We start from the raw sequence: 16,323 nt of genomic DNA, 5'->3' as shown, positions 1-16,323 counted from the left end.
GGGCGCTGCGAACAAAAACTTTTTCACTTTTATGCCGCACTCTGGTAAAAGTTTGTGTCCGTCTTCAGAAAGTTTTTGGGATCTCCGGGCCAGACCAATGGAATATGCCCACTCTATATGGCAGCTGCAATAAAAGTCTGCGTCGCAGCGAGCGGCGGTGAAGTCCGGACGTCCAAAACCCGACTGCTCGATGCGTTTGGGGTAATAAAATTTTACATCGTCGCCGTTTCAGTCGCCGTCTTTCAGTCGCTGTCGACGTCGACGCACGTTTTCCGAGCGCCAAAACGGAACAAAAAAAAAAGCGTTCGGCTTTCCCAATACGGTGTGTCGGTGAGTTTGGGGCAATATATGTTCCTTTCTAGCCTGTTCCGTTTCTGTACCGATTTTCCAGGCGGAACGTGTGCGTCTCTACCTGTTCTAAGTTCGCTGCCAACTGACAGTTTTCCAAAGTTGTCGAACTTTCGAACGCACTGAAAATTGCAGTCGACGTCACAGTCGCCGTCGCTGTCGCCGTTTTCGGAGTAAAACCCGAAGTGCCGATGTACTCACCCCCTGCCCGGCACTGTATGACAGTATAACAGTCTGGCGAGTCGGCGCACTGGAGTTCGTCCTGGTCGCCGTCACCCCCTTTTCCGAAAGGCCGGTGGAAAACGGGGCGGCTTTTTCGGAGGACTTCGACGATATACTCTCGGAGCAGCGACGTCGGCAGCAGCCCACAAATGACTTTATCCCGTCGACGACTCAAGTGCAGGGATTTCCTCCGTGGACGGCAGTCCGTCGTCCATCGCCCAGCTAAGATCGCTGAAGATTCGGATCCAGATGCCAGAATTCACCTGCATTGATTGCGATCCAGGCTAGCAAACCCATTAGCGCCATCTGACGCATTTTCCAGCAGGTGATTCAGGTCACATCCACATCCACATCCGCCTGCCGATCGCAACGAGAATCGGCGAATCCATCATTGGCCGCCGTCATCAATCCATCAATCACCACTGCAACCGAAAATTCACAGCTGGTTGGTTTAGTGCGCGAACGTGTGCTTTTTTTTGCAGTTCAGTGATTAAGATACTCCAAAGTCAACGAATAACATTAATCAATTGGGATATCGAATGTTTAGGGATTCATTTTTAAGTTTTTAGAGCTCATGTTACTGAGCTCAGCCAAAGCTATAGATCGCAATAAAATGCATCTATATACAGCTTTGATAGTTTATTCATTTCGAGTTGGCCGAAAAGTTATTTTTTTGTCTTCAAATATATAGTCAATATTTCGTTAGCAAAAATCGTCTTGATGGGGATACATGCTCAGTTTCTTCATGAATAGTTTAGGCTCCCCCCAAGTTCAAGTTTCAAGTGGAGCAAGGTGAGTTTGAGTGGGAGTTGGGAGCCGTCATCCGGGTTCTTTGAACCAGTCGCAGGAAAAAGGGTTTTCGGTGGCGCAAACGAAGATGCGGAAGCTGCTTGTGTGCGCTGGGTCGTAATTAAAATAATTAAATGTGGAAAAAAGTAATCACAAGATTGAAAAGTAATTTACACATGTAAGCAAACACCGTGCACACACTCACTCACACACACACTCTGCACACGCAGACATGTGCAGCTTAAACAAATACAGGGGCAAACAAAGCCCGCAGGATATTCGCAGAAGACGCCAGAAGACGGGTTCAAAGAAAGCAAAAAAATAAAAATAAGAAAATAGGAAAACCCGCTGAAGAAGCGGAAAAAACAGTGCCACAAATTGCCTAGGCAAATGGAAAAGTCAACATTAAGACGAGCAGAGCACAAAGCTGATGGGAATCTGCAGCTCGGGATCAGGAAGGATGGATTCTATATATGTATGCCTCCAAGAAGGGGTTTCTTTTTGGGATGATGATGAGGTGGTGGGGAGGTTGGGGGGTGGGACTAGCAGCTCGGAACCCGTGCCTTGCGTAAACGCAAAAACGCAAATGATTTCTCTTATTTCCAAGCGGTCGCGGTTATTTCGAGGGCTAACTTTGGAGGGGGAAGATTACTTGAGCGGAGGGGGGTCGTCCTGTGCCCCCCATTGCCATTCGCCTGCGTGCTGCACTGCCCAAAATTACAGTACATATATTGGTAATAAACTAAGCATGGTCAAATAATATTTGGGCATTTCATAGAAAATAATACTATTGGTTTTAATTTTTCAGTGGATTACATTTGCCCAAAGATTTTAAAGCCTTTTTTCCACAGTATCCAACACTCCGCTGAGATGTGCCACGGGCCAAGTGTAGGCAAAATATGCACGGGAGTGGTGAGAAAGGGGTGTGGCGTGGGCGGCCAAAGGGGGCGGAAGGCCGCGGCTGAGCGGCCACAGACGTTGGCGCAAATCTAAGGACAACAAAAATTAAGTGCCAACAAGAAAATAAGTCACTTTTTGCCCAGACCCCATGGCCGTGGGCAGCTGGAGGCATGGGCCAAGAAGGCGTCTAGGAGTGGGCGTGGCGCCGGTGGGCAGACAGTCGCAGCGAAAGTAAGTAGAAGTTCCTGGGCCAAGGCAACGAAATGATTGACAGCGCATAATTAAATTAATTGAGTAATCCACTGGCTGGCACACACAAAAAAGGCACGGGGGAGGGGGTGGTGGGGTTTTTGGTTTTGGAGGATTTTGAAAGGGGTTAGGGTGGGGGTGAGCAGGTTTTTGGGGGAGTAAAGGGTTAAATTCCCAGCGGCTGCGGCGACAGCACTGCACACAAATGTGCCGCTGATGCGAGGACTCGCGGTTTCTGCCAAGAGAAAGACATTTCCCTTTTTAAACCGCCCCACATCCCCCGTCTATATCCTATATTCTCGAATTTCCCAGCTTTCCACCGACGAACACGAAAAATTCATTTGGGGCTAGTGGTGGCCTTGGCCAAAATGCACAACGCTGATGGAAAATTCGTGTCCAATATGGAGTTTTATGCATATTTTAAGATTTGATAATAGTCCAATAACTTATTTATCTACCGTTAATAAATGCATTTTTTAGCCCACTATATATTGTGTCCTTATCTTATGTTAGTTAACTGGAACTTTCACTGGTATGAAAGGAAAGTCTTCAACTGCCATCTCTAGCGGCATTTGCTGAGCTATGTCTGCATAATGAGAAACCGCGTCGCGAAATGAGTAAAAACCGAAATTGAAAGAAATAAGCCGGAATGCTATGTGGCAGCCCCCCTTTCGCCACCCCTCCAACCCACAACCCTTTGCGGCACACACACTTTGGGGGGTTAAGTGGGAGTGTGTCTGAGGAGCAGGAGCAGGAGCAGGAGCAGAAGGAGCAGGAGGCATAGGTGTAGCCGTAGCCTGTGGTTTCCTCTTGATGTGAGCCTTTGTCTTGTGATATCGAGTTGCGGCGCCTTCGCCATCGCCTTCCGTCTTTGCCAGTTCATCCAGCAACCCCGGCGACGCCTTTGTCTCTCAAGCTTTATTAAAATTAGTAAAAATCGTGGGAAAAGGGCTGGGGGCGAGTCTTGGCACGGCACGGCTCTCAAGCCACTCAAAACCACGCACAGCTCCACCCAGCACCCAGAGCCCACCAACACCCACCCACCGCGGGAGGGCAGTGACAAGTGCCACAATGAGATTGCCGCGGGCAATTGTTTACGAGTATATCGCAAATTAAGTAGGGCTTAAATTTTACAAGCATTTCGCCTTTAAGAGTTAAGTGCTTTTCTGTTCCGAGCATTCGGTGTTATCGCCACAGTTGTCTCCCCTTTTTCCTCCCCCCATCTGCCCACATTTCTCGAGCTTTGAGCGGATTTCGGATTTTGATTGCCAGCAATGCGCCCCGGCATCCGTCTTTGACACTCAACACTCTTAGTTGACATTCCGCCTCGGATTCCAGTTCGTGTCCTGGCGCTACCTACTCATCTTGCAGTCGGACTCCGTCTAAATCCAAAGGCGGTTTCAAGTCCCAGCCACTTGATGGGGTTATTTTCGGAGGGCTTAAGTGCGAATTAGGACAGGCTGGCTACTATGAATTATTGAAAACTAGAAAAGGAATAGTGCTTCGTTTTAAAGTAACATCCAAAACATAAACAATTAATAAAATGAGAAAAAATAAAATAAAGTCTCCATAAACTACCATGGTAGTTCAATTCCCCAAACTGCTTGCTCCAAAAAGTATGCTACGAAAATCCGCAACCGCTTCAATGGATTCCATTTTGGCCTAATGAAGTGGCTTTTCGGGGAGGAGAGATTTCGGGGGATGGCATTTCTGAATACGCCTGATTCCGTGGTTAATAATATTTGCGGCTTTTGGCCAGTGCCACAAAAGTGACTGCAACCGCAGTGGTTTTTGGCGAATGTAAAGAAGCATCCCAATCCCATCTCCCCGGAGCTCCTTTCAACTGAATGCTGAAAGTCCTTTTAATATTCCGTTGATGCTGCGTCTTGAGTTTCGTCCGCCAGCCTTGCTGCCACATTTTTCTTCCTTTCCACAGTCGAATACCACTTTCTCCCACCACTTTCTTTTTCGCGCTGACTCTGTAATTACGCGTATAGGATGATGATTAACGCTCACGCAGCAGACAAATGGACTGGGATTTGGGCCACCATGGTGGCAACTTGATTTTGCATTAACTGAAGCAAAGCTAATGAGTCTCTGCATGTGAATCCGCATCCGAATCCAAATTCAAGTCCGCATCCAAAGGATTTTCGTGTATTTTCTTTCCAATTAGTTTGTCCGCTCTGCCCAAAGAGTACACTGAACGAAATTCGGGCATTTTTGGACGCGTTTTTTACGATAAACAAATTTTAAAATATCGAATTGATGCCGAAATATTTCATCCCGCTTATCTGTTAAAAAATAATCATTATTTTCGCAATAGCATTGGAAATAGTTGTCCAAAAGTGAAATGCCATACCTCGTTGAATTCGTAATAAAATTCCCTATCGACCTGTGTTCGGAAACGGAAATTCTATTTTTTTGCCATTTTTCGCAAATTTTAATGATGGTACCCCTTATCAAAAATGCGAAAATTTGTTAAAAATTTTATTTTTGATTATAATAAAAATAGTGATAGGGATAGTTAGCTATGTTTATTGGCAGCACAAAACAGTCTTCATTTTAGCGGTGATATCTTTTTTGGCCAAGTTATGGAGAAAACCCCGTTTGTAAATATCAGATTTTTGGCAATTTATATTTTGTTTATTTTTGGTAAAAAAGAATCTGTATTTTCTCCATTGCATTAAAAATAGTTGTCCAAAAGTGAAATGCCATACCTCGTTGAATTCGTAATAAAATTCCCTATCGACCTGTGTTCGGAAACGGAAATTCTATTTTTTTGCCATTTTTCGCAAATTTTAATGATGGTACCCCTCATCAAAAATGCGAAAATTTGTTAAAAATTTTATTTTTGATTATAATAAAAATAGTGATAGGGATAGTTAGCTATGTTTATTGGCAGCAAAAAACAGTGTTCATTTTAGCGGTGATATCTTTTTTGGCCAAGTTATGGAGAAAACCCCGTTTGTAAATATCAGATTTTTGGCAATTTATATTTTGTTTATTTTTGGTAAAAAAGAATCTGTATTTTCTCCATTGCATTAAAAATAGTTGTCCAAAAGTGAAATGCCATACCTCGTTGAATTCGTAATAAAATTCCCTATCGACCTGTGTTCGGAAACGGAAATTCTATTTTTTTGCCATTTTTCGCAAATTTTAATGATGGTACCCCTTATCAAAAATGCGAAAATTTGTTAAAAATTTTATTTTTGATTATAATAAAAATAGTGATAGGGATAGTTAGCTATGTTTATTGGCAGCAAAAAACAGTGTTCATTTTAGCGGTGATATATTTTTTGGCCGAGTTATGGAGAAAACCCCGTTTGTAAATATTTGTTAAAAATTGAATTTTCGAAAATCTGCAGGATAGTGATAGGGTTGAACACCAACATTATCATCTATTTGGCACTCGGTTGTTCTTAAGGTTGTGCGAAAATTCTTTCGGTGTACCTTGCATTTGCTGACTTAGTTATGAAATTAGCAAGCGCATTTTTATGGAAATGAAAGCGGAAAGTTGTCGGTACGTAAACACGGAGATTTCATAGGCCAGTTCGGTGTCCCGTCCTGAGTCCTGCGTCCTGCGTCCTGCGAGACTTTTTCAAGGACACACCGGCTGTTTGGCTTTGGTTTTTGCCTTTGCAATGTAGTTAAAGCCTTTCGCAGCTGCCGCAAACGCTGGCAGTGCCAAAAACTTTGCCACACTCCCCCACTCGCTTTCATTTCCTTCGGCTTGGCTTTTCCTCGACTTTTCTTGGCGGCGTTTTAATCAGGCAAAGTGTGAAAGTACGACAGAGGCGGCCAAAAGTTTGTGCTTTATACATATTTTTAATATGCCAAGCGTGGCCAAAAAGAGCTGGGAGTTTGGGATTGTGTCTGCATCTGTGTCTGGGAAGTCGTCGCAACTTTCTGGCGCAGCTCCCTGCCCACCACATCACCGATCCCAGTTCCAGTTCAAGGTTCTTCTCCAGTTAGTTGGCAGTGGGCGTTCTGGAAGTGCCACCCCAACCACCCCACCTGCTCTTTAATTAGTCCCTCGGATGCGGGCTGATTCTCCTCATAAAGCAAAAAGCTGGTTAATTGCAATTTAGAAACTGCTGGCAACACCTACGCGATTTGCCCAACACATTTTCCCATTCCATTCCCACATCAGTGTCATAATCGCAAACGTTAATTGCCAGCGACTTTGGCGGAGTCCTGCCATCGAGTGTTTACATTTGCCTGGATCTCAATTGCTATTCAATGCGATACAAAAGCCAGAAGCTGCACTGCAAGAAAATCCCAGCCCCTTGCAACTCAAACTAGATAGTTAAATGAATAGTTAACGGTCTATTGCTGTGCCAATTCATCCAGTATGTACTCTATGAATTCTGTATTATTAGCTGGAAGAATGGCTTTTTTCAAGTGCATACATTTACGGGCGCGTTTTCATATCTGCATCTAACACACATCCTTTATGCGTGCGTGTGTGGGTGGGCGGCTCTAACTGTATCTATGTACTTTTAATTGCCGGCAATTAAAACTTAAATACACCTCAGTCGAGGGTGGCTGTTGTTCTGCCAGTAAACAGTGCACAGTACTCAGTGAAAGGCATATGTAAGTATTTGTTGGTGCGTGCCAAGCTTCATTTAGTGCGTTCGCCAGTGCGGTTAAGTCACCAAGGTGCTAAGTGCCATCGCCAATGGCTGGGTGGGGGCACTGTGGGGTTAAGGCCCGGGCGGTATGTACGGTATGTGTAGGAGCTTTCGGTAACAAGAAAATTGCGTGGCAAGCGCATATACAATACGCACTTAAGCGATTTCGGTTGATTGAAAAGCGATAAGCTGCAATCTCAATGGCTGGCAAACGAACTGGATGGGGGCGTCCAAGGATAAAGGACTCATATACTTGACACTAGGGTGGCTTGGACAACCGCAGCCAGTTCCCACGAAAGTATAAAAATGTTTCATTACGAGCGGAGCTAGGAATCGCGGTTGTCAGCCACAACATACTCATAAAAGTTAAACTGCCATTAATAAGTGGAAAAGAGGGAGGGAAACTGGAGCGCTTAAGGGGGCGCTGGCAAGGCGGACGGAAAATGGGGGCGGGGTTGGTGACCGCGTCCTTGCTGCGCCTCACGCTAATTAAATTCAATTAAACGACAATCAAACAATGTCAAGCGGAAGTCAAAAAAAAAAAGTTCAGCGATTACAAAAAATAAACGGAAAAATTTTGGGCAAAGGAAAGCGGGAAACTCAACCTGTCCATGGCAGAACCCACCTTCCCCTCTCCTATCCCTCCCTCACTCCACCAACACAAGGCCCATGAAAACGCGACCATGCCCCTTTTGGAAAAGTACGCCCACGCAATTGCCCACGCAATGCATGGAAATCGTGGAAAATGTGAAATGTGAAAAGTGAAAGCTGTAGCATAACATTCAAGTAATTATTTGTATTTCTCCCATGGCAATGACGTTCAATTAAAGTGGGGTATCCTCCTTGGATGAACAGTTTTCCATTTTCCAAATCGAACGGGATATAGTTTTTAAAAACAAATATTTTATATATTCGTTAGAATTTTCTTACAGTCACTATAAGGTTTTAGTTCGAAATGGAAATTGAGAAAATTTGCAGCAATCCAAATCCAAAACCATCTCTTTGGTATTTTCAAAATAGTATTGAAAAGTATTAAACTTTTCATTTTCAATATTATGGAAAGAGCATACAAATTCGTTTGGGCATTGCCGAACTTTCTGTGCTCTGTTTTTTTCGTCGTTTTGGCTTTCATTTTTTTCGTTTTCACTTTGACTGACGACTTTTGCTTTTCGGCAACAATTGACACGCGATCCGGCTGACTGTCCACGCTCCGTAACCCCACCCCCAAATCGGGAAAACAGATTCAAAATCTGCCTTCTCCGGGGGTATTTATATTTTTTATACTTTTTACTTTGCTCCCGCCGCTTGCGTGACTCGTCGTTTGAAATGTTAATGATGACGATGGGCCCGGAGTGGACAGAACTGGACAGAACGGACAGGACAGGAGCTGCTTGAATCCTGCAGCTCCAGTTGGGAGGAGCGACCATCAACCTGTTGACAGTTTGGACCAAGTTAAGCGAGCGTGTCACATGTCCAACTGACAAAGGGATGGGCGGGGAAGGGAAGGCGGTGCAGTCCGAAGGTTAGAGTTCATTCTGTGGGCGGGTCGGCGAGTTGGCTTAACCCTTTCGGCGCTTTTCATTAACGCTTCCACTCCTGTGAAATGGCCACTGGTTACGGTTTCGTTTCACCTTTTTCCAGCTCCGCTCCTAGCGCCCGCCTTTTATTTCCATTTTGGGTTATTTCGGTTTTTATTACTCCGGGCTCATTTTGCATGCAAGCTGTATATATATATAGGTATATTTTTTAATGCGTCGGTTTACTTGCTGATGAAGTGAATCAAATTGAGGCGGGCGGCAGGGGTTAAGTGTGGTCTTGGGCCGTTCTAACCGGGCTGTGTAATTGCATTTTTATTACTTGGCCAGGCCAACAACTTCCATCTCAAGCCTCCAGTTACGAACTCCTCCCATCTCAGTTGCGACCGCCACCGCGACAGTTTGTTAAGTGCCCCAACCAGAAGGGTTTCAAGGTTTCAAATATTATGAGGGGAGCAAAAGTGGAAAAAATAAACTCAAAAAAGGGTTGCCCCAGCAGCGGCGGCCGAAGAACAAAAAATTCATCATCAAAGGTGTAAAAACTTTTAATATGTTTAATTTCCCACCTATATATTCTTATCGGCGAAAGGAAACGGGTATCATAGCTATGCTGGTCTGTCTACAAAAATATATTTTTTAATAATAATAATAACTGCAAACTATTTGCAAGCCAAGCAATGGATTTACCAAATATTGATATAACTTAAATCCTAGATACCCTTTTTGGTCTATCAAGAGATCTGTCCTACCATCAGTTCTTTTTTTTTTTTCATAACTGCCGCGTCCAGTTGGGTGAAGTTCATTTGAGGAGCTCCTTTGATGGCCAGGGGCAAAGAACTTGGGTGCTTCGTCCGTCGACCAGGAGGGTGGTTGTCCTGACCGCACGCAGATTTAGCTCCTCGGCTGGCCATAAAAGCCGCCTCGAAGATGGCGAGATGGCTAGATGCGAGTGCGGCTCAGGGTCTTTGCCACTTTTGAATAATTTTAACCCAAATAAAAAATGATGTGAATTCCTAATTAGGCACAAAACAGCAGCGGCAATGGGCAACCAGCAGCAACCCACAAGGAAATCAGCGTCGTTTGTTCGCCATTCAGCGAGGATGGATCCACTGGGATGGGTATGGATGGATGGATGGTTGGATGGATGGATGGCTGGGTGGATGGAGTCCGTGGGCCTTCCTGGCGTTATGATGATGGCTAAATGCCAGGACTGACTGTCACGGCCACGTGGGAATTGAGCGCTCCAGACCTCTGGAACATTTCTCTCCACTGACCGGCCACGCCTGACTAGTTAAAATGCAAGGATTTCGCCTTTCCTTCGACGCTTTCCCCATTTGATTTCTTTTTTTTTTCCTCCGAAGCCGCCCCGCAGCGCCGCATTGACAAATTGATATTTGCATTTAAATTGAAAATTTACATTTGTGCCAGCGATGACGATGATCGAGGGTCTTGGTCTCGATTCTTGGGCACTGCAATAGCCTTGTGGTCACAGTGGTGTAATTCACATTAAATACCGCATTTTTCTTATTTCTGCCCCATTTCCATAACCTTCGTTGCCTCAATTGGACGTCACTTCATTCGCTTGACATTCGACATTAATACCATCGCCCCTCCGCCCACCTCTCGTTTTGGGAGGAGTGGCAGACACAATTTGCATTATGAAATAACATTTCTTTTCTTTCATTGCCGTGGAGCCACCAAAGCACTCCTTAGATTGTTCTTGGGCCCAAAAGCATCTGCTCCAAAGTCCTCCGGAGCCAATCTGTGTTTATTACTTTATGCTCTTGTTTTTTTGTTTTTTTTTTGGGGAAATGTTCCGGCTTGGGACTGCGAAGCAGGAGGTTACTCCAATCATTTCTTGGCGCTGGTTGGACTCCTCACTAGTTACAATCAATCAAAGGTCGTTCTTCAGGCTTGGAAAGGGTCAAATGTCAATCAGCGATTTTTAGAGTGATATGTATTTCAAAAGTATGTAACGCACTTTAAAGAGCATCAACAGTTGATCCCGCAGATTAAACTATACTAAACTATGCGATTCACAACGAAATATAACGAATACTTCAGAACATTATTAACTCAACCTTAAGGCTTCTAACCAATTTCTTAGGACTAGGTCTGCCACTCCATATTGCGGCCAAGAAACTTCAACATATTCATAAATTTTCCAGTTTGTTTAAACAAATTTTTTGCTGCTTCTTGGCAGGCTGTCCAATATTATTTATTTGCCTAAGTGGCAGCAAGGACCCCGAAAATCCTGATTGGATGTGAATGTGGGGATGTGGGGATGCGGGCTCGACTGGCAAAAGGGTTGTCGGTTTACTAAACAAAGCCTCATATGCGGGTGCCAATATTGGGACTCCGTGTGAGTGGGTGAGTCCTTTGGCTAGTGGGTGTTCAGTTCAGTTGGGCTTGGGTTGGGTTTCCCTGCCTGCGGGTCACGGCATTCGGTAATGGTGATAAAATATGCTCAAATTTGCCAAATATGAAAAGGTAGCAGGGGTCCACAGGCTGGGGGATTACCCGCAGGCCAAGGGTTCGGACAATCTGAATACGAAATCGGGGTATCTGCGAATCTGGATCTGGATTCGAATCCAAATCTGAATCTGATTCTGAATCTGAATGCGTTATAGATGAAAATGGAGCGGTCCGAATCTCGGCGAAATGAAAATAAATGCGTTCGCTAAAACGGAGCGATTGATTTTAACCTACCCAGCAGCCAAGCCAAAGACCACTCCAATTTATTTCTATAGTCCTTTGTCTAGCAAGGACCGCAAGGACCTTTCGCTGCAGTCGCCAGGCGAATTTTTTATTCATACGAGCATAAAGAAGCGACAAAAAAAAAAAAAAATTTTGTGCGCATAAAAATATATGAGAGGCGGACATTGGAAATGGAATTTCGCACAAAAAAATCAAGCGTACATATACATATAATAAAAAGGGCCCCGTCCACTCGCTGGTCATTCATGTGTGTCAAAATGGCAAACTGAATTTGTATTCAAACATTCAAATACACCCACACACACCCAGTCGTCGATGTTTGCCGACGTCGCACATGCGTTAATATTTCCGGGCGTAATGTCGGCTGGCCATAAAAAAATTGAATAAAATATATCTAAATAATAGAAAGGCCAACCAGGCCGACACTGTGACAAATGGATTTTAAAAAATCTAAAGGAATTACAATTTAAATGATTCGTCATGCTGTTTTCTCAAACTATTTTGTTTCAACTCAAATGTAGCCTAATTGTTTAAATAGCGCAATCGAAAATATTGTAAAAGCTGATCATTTCGATAGTTGCACTAACTTGTAAGTTACTTTTCTTTAGTGCTCACAAACACACATACATGTTTGTGACATTGCCAAATTGTCACACATTGAGTTATTTTTGTTTGTTTGCACAAGAGAAAAAAAACACGCGTGTATTGCGAAAAAATAAATAAAAATGAAAAATACAATTTGCATTTTATTCAATTTGTGGTACATCCGCCTGGGCCTTCGTCACTCGATCGCCACACTCATTGTTCTGGTTATTTACGAGTTTGTTAAGTGCGCAACCCGCTCCTTACCCTTTTTTTTTGCCCATCGCCAAGCACATCCTGTGACCCCATTGGAACCCAATGAACCAGCAACCCATGACCGGACATGGCCGGCAATTTTTGTTCACCAGTTCGATCCCTAGGAGGATATGGGTAGCGGAATATCTTATGAAATCAGATAACTATAAGAAAGGATTACATTCAATAAGCAGAGAGACTAATCTAAATGTTTTGAATAAATTACATATCAGTTAATAAACAAACAAAGCTCTAAAGGACTCCCTCCTTTCACCTACCCAAAAAATTATATTTTTTTTCTAAAGCCCGACTGATTTTCCCCCTCGGTTGACGGAGCTTTTTGTAATTATTTCATTAAGATTTGCTGCCAGCCGAATTTAATTGGATTTCCAAAATGCGTCGAATGCGGCAGGGGAAGGATTCTCGTATTCCGTATGGATCTGCCTGGTGTTCCGTTGATGGCTTTTAGTTGGCGTGTCCTGATCGACCTTGTTGCATGCCAATATTAATAACAACAATGGCAATAAAGCCTATTACAGCCGGCACACATTCAGGCCATTAATGAAATACATTGATTTCTGTGTCCCCGTCGAATTTATGGCAACAGCAAGAAGTTAAGGGTAATGTGCAAGGGTTTAATTCCACTCCCATCAAATTCGCGGCGGCATTTTCGGTGACATGTTCATGTCCTGCTATTCCTGTTCGCCCCCTCTCCGACATGTCCACGTCTCAGTCTCAGTTCCATACTCGGTTTGAGTCCCAACCTTGCGTGTTGTCACGTTATAAAAACCGAAACGATCCCCTGAGCCCCGTCTCCAGGACATTTGTTGGTTCCGCTCGTTACCAGAAGCGCCAACTCAGCACGAAATGACTGTGACTCCGGCTCTGATGAGGACAACGTCAGCGGGATTGCACCGAAAAAAACGAAAAAAGTCAAATATCACTTTTTTTAATCAGTATCTAATTGCGATTATGGTAGATTCGGTTGAATAATGTTGTACATTATAAAATGTTTTTCAATCGGAGTTCGCGCTCCAATCATTTCGCTACCGAGGATCATCTTTTGTTCGACATCCAATGCCTCGCGAAGTAAATAACCTTTCTCACTTGAAGTTCACTCTAAACTTCTGAGAAGTGTGAACTTAAACTAAATGTAGGAGTTTCAAAAGTTTCGTTCAACTTTTTGCGGTTGTGGAATAAAATTAATATAAGCATTTGTGTGCTAGTTTTCCAAACAGTTTTCTATCGCATACTTAATACTTAGGCGGTTGGTGTGCAAATGACAATATAATCTTTCGAAGTGAAAGAGAAAGGTCAAAGACGTCTTAATTTATAAGGTTTTAATTGCAAATTTCATACTCCGCCTAAGCAAATTAAAGTCGAAAGTTTTGAAGAGATAGTGTTCAAAATAAGGCTGATAACTTTGCCAGCTTTGTTTTTTCGCGGTGCTGTTGGTCCTGATTGAGTTGGGGTTACGTAGTTGCACCCTCTACCCACCGAACGGCAGGTTATTAATAAATCTTTAACCCTTTGCCTTATGTTTCTGCTATTGCTACTGCTTACTGTTGCTGTTTTTAGCTACAGTTTTGGGTGTGCGTGCCGGGGCTTCCTGTTGCGGAAACGGAAACGCAATGCCGACAGGGCTACATACGAGTATAATCGATTAATTCGATATTAGATTGAATTTATGGCCCTTCTTGCTCCTTGGAACACTCTCTCCCCCTCAGCACCACCATCTATTGGGCCATTGCACCTGTCCACCAACGGCAATGAACTGAGCCAACTTTCCGAGCGCCGAAAGTAAAAGAACTTTAAGTTTAGGCACCCAAACACATTCAGACACTGCGAAAGAGAAATTAAAGAAAAGTCGCGCTCCAAAGTTTGCCATCCCGAAATTGTTCCGGATAACTTTCGCCTTGGCCAAGCAACTTTTGAGGCCATAATTGAAAATTTGGCGCCCAACATGGAGCGGGGCTTAAAGAGCCAACTTTAAGATCGCTCTCGGTTTATCTGAAAGGTTTGCTCAGCCCTGGCAGGTTATTAATTAATTGGAGCTGAACCACACGGCCCGGGCAAATATCAATGATGACGGACTGCGACTGCAGGCGATTGCAGGTGATTATTTTATTTTATTTTTTTTCTTTCTTCTTTCTGGGGAGAAAGGGCAGCGAAGATTTGCAGAGTGTGAGGTTAAGGCCGCTTTGATGGATTGCAAAAAGGTATTTTATGTAATAGACGAATGCAGAAAGAGACGGAAAGAGCGCAGCGTGAGAGCCTTATGTACAGTGAACCCCCGGTAGCAATTGCAGGCGTGGCAATCGCCTCATAGGCGCAAGCGTTGGAGCTCCCAGCGCCAAAAAACGGGGCGCCTCCCAATGGAAAAGCGCGGAGGCGTCACCAAAGTCGGGAAATATTCGCGCATGCGCCGGCCTCGTTTGTCGGGTTTTTCATTCCCCGGTCCGGTCCTTCAGTCGGTGGAGCTCCCCACCTCGCACTAGTCCGAATCCTTGCCGTTGCAACTGTTCTACTTAATGCGCTGCTTTCGGAGAATCCTGTTCAGTGGCAGACGGACAGGCGTTGAGCAGATGTCTGCGGCTCCTCATTCTTTTTTGGCGTGGGTTTCCCCGAAAGAAACTCAAAAGTAAACAACGTATAAAAAAAAAAAAAAAAACTCAAGAAAATACCAAAACAAGGGGATGCATAATTAGATTTCTCAGTGCTAGAGTCCCCTGGCTCGGCCTAATTTCATTGTTTTTTCAGTTATTTTGAATGATTCCTGGCCCCTTACTCTCGAGAAAACGTCAAATGAAATGAACAATTTTCCCGAATTTCTTTCCCCATTTTTCCCTGTTTTCTCATTTTTATTTTGTTTTTTTGCCTATTTTCATCTGGATTTTATTTTTTTTTTAGGTTGGCTTTCTGCTTGTGTTTCTTATTAAGTTGAGCGACAGTTGTTTTTATTATTTTTATTGCCCAAGCCTCTCGACCGTTCATGTAAATCAAAACTGACTAATGGCATGCGAAAAACAATAAAAACCCTAAATGAAATAATGAGCCATGGGACTCCTGATGGGCCAGGAGCTCATGGTGAAGTCTGGTGGCTTTTCGCCCGGATCTGCCCCCTTCGATGGGCGGACAAAAAAGCATTTTGATCGAGTGGGTGGGCGGCCCCCTTATCTATCGGGCATTGTTAGCCAGCAATTTGCCAATATTTTGCTGTCCAGATAACGGACACAAAAGCCAACTTCACCCTGTGTCCACTTTTGTCAAGACTGAGCAGTACTAGTGCTGCCAAAAGTTGAAGAAATTCGAATATTATTTAAAATCTATATATTTGATATTCTATCGAATAGTTGTAGTTTCCTTCTTGCAGCAAATTTAAGCACTGAACACCGATAAAAGCCAATAAATAATTTTCAAAGTTTTCTGAAAAAATCGTTTTCCCATTTTCAGTGCAAAAATGTCAATATAATATATATATATTTTTTTGGTACCCTTGTGTTCCATTTCTAATTCATTAAAGTACAAACAAGGCCCTCTGATAAAGATGCCAATTTGGCATCCCTGCCTCGCATGGATGATGCATGGCGACAGAGACAAGCGCCCTTATCTGTCAACGATTCCCAGACTGGACACTCGGGTGCGGGTTTGGCGAAGCTCTCTTTTTAATGTGATTATCTTGTAGCGTGCATGTCCATGTCGCATGTCTGTCCCCTCATTCCGCGGCACATATGTATAGTCCGGATCTCGGACACTCGGACACTTGGACAACGGTCCGAGGATTCAGGATTCTGGATACTGGACAACTCTCCGCTGGCTTATCGAACAAATTGACAGGCAGTAAGGGACGAGGTCCGGGGGGTAAACTGTTATTCCAGCATCAGGCGATGATTAAAATGATGATGTCAGAGGCGAAAGCAAAACAAAACAATACTCGGGCTGATATATTCTTGGGGGTCCCGGGATCGGACAAGTGCCAAAACTCAACTTTTCACTTGACCACTTCAGACGTGGACCCTGCTCCTTCTCCTGCTCCCTGCACCCTGCGTTCCCTGCGTTCAATGTACCCTGTTCCTGGCCCGAAAAATCGCACA

The sequence above is a fragment of the Drosophila mauritiana genome, chromosome X (genome assembly GCF_004382145.1).
Source record: "Drosophila mauritiana strain mau12 chromosome X, ASM438214v1, whole genome shotgun sequence".
In the NCBI taxonomy this organism is placed as follows: domain Eukaryota; kingdom Metazoa; phylum Arthropoda; class Insecta; order Diptera; family Drosophilidae; genus Drosophila; species Drosophila mauritiana.
Note: the sequence above shows the minus strand (reverse complement) of the source record.